The sequence below is a fragment of the Castor canadensis genome, chromosome 3 (assembly GCF_047511655.1).
Source record: "Castor canadensis chromosome 3, mCasCan1.hap1v2, whole genome shotgun sequence".
Classification (NCBI taxonomy): domain Eukaryota; kingdom Metazoa; phylum Chordata; class Mammalia; order Rodentia; family Castoridae; genus Castor; species Castor canadensis.
Window position 1 is genome coordinate 109710867 of NC_133388.1, and position 5560 is coordinate 109716426.

A 5560-nucleotide genomic window follows, 5' to 3' on the forward strand; every position below is an offset into this window, starting at 1 on the left:
TTCTGCTAGGCATAAATTTTAATTTTTGAACTTTAAATTTATATACAAACTATCAGTTGCATTGATGAAAAATTATTCAAATATGTTTTCACTATGATCATTTCTATAGGCTATGTAGTGATGTGCATATTTCATTCATGATAATTATAATATTTGCATTTGCTGTTTTTTATCTTGATAAGTCTCAATAAGAAGTGTTTATCAGGCCTCCTGGTGCTTACCACAGGCTGTGTTCTGATGCTGACTATGTAGATAGTTGAGCCAATGTAAACCTACCCCAAATGCACCTCTGCCTGGACCCTGGGCCAGGTCTGAATTGTGAATTGGAAGAAATGGGGAAGGAGGGAAAGAAGTGTTTATGATTGTTATTAATAAATTCGTAAAATAAACCTTTGTGTAGTTTCTCTATTCACTTTTTAATATTCCTTTTATTCATGTCTCATGACTATATTTTCCAATTCTATAGTCTTTGAAAATTTTTTGTTCTTTATTTTCTTGCTTTTTTGGTGTAAAGCTTAAGTCATCAATTTCCAACTGTTTTCTCTTCAATTTATGTATTTAAAGCAATAAATTTCCTCTAATCTTTGCTTTAATTGTACTCCATGTTTTCATATATGTCCTTTTCTAGTTCAGTTCAAAAGTACTCGGGTTTTGTTATGATCATTTTTATCGTTCATAGAATATTTAGAATTAGTTTTCTTATTTGCCAAATTTAGACATTAGATTTCTTTTTGTTAATTTCTAGTTTGGTAACATTCTGATCAAAGGTCACTTTGGCTGTAAGTAAATCATCTGAAACATGTTACTTGCTTAGTGGATCACATGAACTGTCCAATTGTAAATAAATTTGTGTTCATTCATTTGCTGCGAGTATAATAAATTTGTTCAACCCATTGCTCAGTCCTCCTGTGCTCTTACAGATTTTTTTCAGTATCTATTATACCAGTTACAGAGTACAGATGTGTTAAAAAGTTCTAATGTTATTTTTTTATTATTATATTATTGTTACAGGGGGATACATCATGACATTTACAAAATTTCTTACAATACATTGTAGTTGAATTCACCTCCTCCATCATTTTCCTTTATGCCCCATTCCACCATTCATGGAATAGCCTCAACAGGTCTCATTTTTCCACTTGCATACATGAGTACATAACATTCATCCTTCTGCCTCTGCCATCTTTTATTTCTCATATTTCTATTTTGAGATTTGGTCATGTGTTTTTGATTAGTTGGTTGGGAGTTTTAATCAACTGTTATCTTTCCCTTGATTTAATTCCAATGTTTGCCTAACTTAGTTGTTACCTAGGTGGTTGTAATGTTTCTGTTCACTGACATGGATGTAAAACATAGCAATAACAAATTTACAGATACAATGCCAAAGCAATTATTTACATAATATATAAAACCCTTAGAAATATTATCTATAAACAGCAGATATTAGGGACATAACAGTGTTTTGCATAGAGATTGATACTTAGGTTTTTTAAGTGAAGGGGATCAAGTCAGTGTGTGGGGAATGAATTGAGGAGGAAAATATGTATGAGGTGTGGAGACTACTATGTAATCAGGCCCTAATGTGTTTAAAGGTGCACTCAGTCACTGTAGGGGTGGGTACTGTGGTCAGGGATTGCAGGAGCATAGGAACCATGGGAGTATTGTGTAAAGTTGGTATAATAGACTACTTGGTAAATGGTTAGTGTAGAGGAGGTAGAGACAGTGAGAGAAAAAGAGGGAGGAAGAAAGGAAGATAAGGGGACAAAGGAAAAAAGAAAAGAAAAGAGAAAAAATTGGGGAGAAAAAAGCAAGTAGAACTAGAGAAGGCTAAGCAAATTTGAATTTCAACAGGATGGAAATAGAGACAAGTAATAAAAATTTTTTAGTCCATATTTCTTCCTTGTTATGGAGAGAAGTGGGTTACCTCTGAGTTCATTGAGTGCAATGGGCATGGATTTCTAATCTGGGTCCTGTCCTTTCTTAGTGTTGATAGGCTGGCCTGTGTGGTAATCAATGTTGACCCACTCCTGGATAAATTTTCAAGGTTTCCACTCAGGATGTTTAGACTCAGGGTCTTCTTGGAGGGAGAGGGTGTGGTCAGAGCCAACTTAAAAAGTCCAAATGTTATTTGAGTATTTCTCCCTTTTTTTTCTAACAACTTTGGCTTCATGTATGTTGAAGATACATTATCAGATGCATATAAATTTTGGAGTATTATGTCTTTATGTGGAATTGATTCTTTTATCATCATGGAATATAATTCTTTATTCCTAGCGGTGTTATGGTTCTATTAAACATACATTACATTTCACCTGCTCTTAATTTAGTAATACCATATTTTATTAGGTTTTGCAAAATACATTTTCTACCTTCTTAAATTCAACAAATTTGTAGTCTTATATTGAAAGTGTTTCCCTTTTGAATTATAATATTTTCAGTCCTCCCTTTTTAATCCTCTCTGATAAGGTTTTGACTTATAAATACAATGTTTTGTGCAGTAATGTTTCAGGTACACACTGAGGTGAGTTCCATATTCTTTCTTGCACCATTATTTGCTTCTAAAGTCCTCATTTTTTGTCCTTTAATAACATGTTTTCAAATTATATTTATTACTGATCTTTGTGTGTTTGTCCTTTTTTTTTTTTTTTTTTTTGAGGCATGGTCTCCCTTTAAAGCCCACGCTGTCCTTGCACTTTCAATGCTCCCACCTCAGCATCCTGTATGCTGGGATTGCAGGATAACTGGAGTTATATTACAGATGCCAAACTCTAGGAATTCTATCATGTCAGGTCTGTCTGGTTGTTCCAATGTACCAAATAAAGAGTCTGATCATGGTAGATGACAGGGAAAGAAGATTTACTGTACCAGATATACAAACTGTGAGAAACAGGCATGCAGCATTTCAATCTATTTTCAGGGTACAGAGCTGACCTTTATGTTTAAACAGAGGGAGGATTGGGGCAGAGGGTAAGAGGAATGCATAATTATTAGACAATCCTACTCACAGGTGTTGTGAGGTGGTCAGAGGTGTGGTCCGTTGCTCATCATCTCAGGATTGGTCATGATAAGGAAGCCACTGGTGCCTGTGGGGAACGTTTAACTCTTGTCACAGATGTTACCAGATTTTTTGTTTGTTTCTTTGAGACAGAATCTTCTTACATATCCTGTGTTGGTCTCAAATTCTTCATCCTCCTACTTCAGCTTCTTAAATGCTGGGATTACAGGTGTGAGCCACCACATCAACTTCATTTTTAATAGTTATTATAATACCTGTTTATATTCATTTATAAGAAAAGTTCATTTCTCACTCCTTGCAAAATGAATTTTCCTGACTGATGAAAGGCTTCTTCTGGATTTGATTTGGGGACTTGATCCATGTCCTCTGGAGGCCTGGCCATCTGTAACAAGTGCCTTCCAAGAAGGTACCGTTATTTCTATCAGGGCCATAGAAATAACATGATGCACATAATAAACTCAATAATAAAACAAATTGTATTGGACAGAAGAAAGTCATGTGGCTGGGTCATAGAATTCAATGTGTGTTTTGAGAAACAAATATTCATGAGAACAGGTAACCAGTCTCTGACACATAATGTGATGTCATTGTTGAAGTTTATATACTTTGAACGTAACACAAAAGAAAAACATTTGTATTTTATTTAAGTTTAATGCTAGCCTTATTAAAGATTTCCCTCTATTTTTTTCAGAAAAATGGTCATAGCAAAATTCTATTTGATTTTTATTTCTGTTTCTCTTTTAATCATATTAGTCTCCTGTAGTTTCATGAAAAATTGAATTTGTCAAATGTTATCTTATTTTTTTATTATTTCAATTGCAAAAGCTTCTGATTTTGGAGACAACTCACAGATAACACAGTTTTTAAAAACTGAGTATTTTTTAATCCTGAAATTTCTCATTTAATCTCTAATACAAGATTCTATCATCTTGTTCTAATAACCTTCTTTACCTGTCCTTTCTCTATTTGACCATAGGAGATGATATATATAAAATTACAAGCCTTATTACCATTTTGAGAAAATGCTATAGGATTTACCAAAAAATCATTTAAATCTTCTTAAATTTCAACAAATCATAGGACATGCTAAGTTTACTTAGAGCCCATAAGAGACATTTCAATTAAAACTCATTCCTTTGTTTGTTTGTTTGTTTGTTTTGAAATGTACAAATGAACTGAACAGAGTCTTTTCAAAGGAAGAAGTCAAAATGGCTAAAAAACACATGAAAAAATGCTCACCTTCTCTCACCATGAAAGAAAAGCAAATCAAAACATCTCACTCCTATTAGAATAGCTACCATCTAGAAGACCATCAACAACAAATGTTGATGAGGATGCAGGGAAAACAGAAACCCTTATACACTGCTTGTGGGAATTTAAGCTAGTACAACCACTATGGAAAACAATATGGAGGCTTCTTCAAAAACTAAAAATAGATCTGCCATATGATCCTACAATTCAGCAATGCCATTCCTAGGGGTATTCCAGAAGGAATGTGAGTCAGCTTACAACAAAGCACCTGCACACCCATGTTTTTTGCAGTACTATTCACAGTAACTAAGTTATGGAGACAGCCAAGATGCCCCACTAGTGACAAATGGATTAAGAAAATGTGGTATTTTTACGCAATGGAATTTTGCTCAGCCACAAGGAAGAATGAAATCTTGCCATTAACTGGTAAATGGATGCACCTGGAGATAATAATCAATTTAGGTGAAGTTACCCAGGCTCAGGAGGCCATAAGCCACATGTTCTCTCTCAGATGCATATTATGGACCTAAAATATGCAGCAATATTATGGAACATGGGTCAGACTAAGGGTAAGTCATGCACAGGAGTGATGGGGTAAGTGAAGGAAATTAAAACCATGAATATGTTTGATGTGCACTCTGTACAGGAATGAATATAGAAATCTTAAACTGACTGAGGTCACCATGGGGAGAGGACTAGGGTGGAGTGTAGAGGACTAGAAGAGATGAACCAATTGGGGTTGTAATACAAGTATGCATGGATACAGCACAAGGAAACTCCACGCAAAGCTGTCTTTATCTCAAACTAGCAAAAAATATCATGTTTTTCTTTTTATCTTTTATCTTTTTTCTACAAAATGAGTGAAAAGGAGAGCAGAACAAGTTCTAGGGAGAGTGTTGGCAACTGTAGGAGGGGGTAGGTGGCAGGGAAATGGAGTAGGAGGATGAATGCAGTGCAAATAATGTTTACACATGTATGTAAATGCAAAAATGATATCTGTTGAAAGTGTTCCAGGAATCTGGGGAGGAGGGATGAAGAAGAGTGGTGGAGGGGGTTAATTCAAATATGATATATTTGATACATTGTAAGAATTTTTTTAAATGTAAATGCCACAATGTACCACCACCCAGCACAATGAAGGAAAAAAATAAAGCTAAAAAAAAAATTTAAGCCCCCCGCAAAACTCATTCTTACAGTGAACTAAGAATGCAATTCTGATACTAGACCCATCCCCAGAGAGATATTCTTACAATGTTTCTGTGAAATTCTAATAAAGTTCCTTATATGATGGTG

The 5560-nt window shown here is 34.6% G+C and overlaps 1 non-coding gene across 1 annotated transcript; it reads left to right on the forward strand.

Moving 5' to 3' along the window:
- The first annotated feature begins 204 nt into the window (after positions 1-204).
- On the forward strand, positions 205-336 carry LOC141421785 (small nucleolar RNA SNORA51). The gene has a single exon (XR_012446491.1). It is a non-coding gene; the product is annotated as a small nucleolar RNA SNORA51 (small nucleolar RNA).
- Positions 337-5560: the final 5224 nt, after the last annotated feature.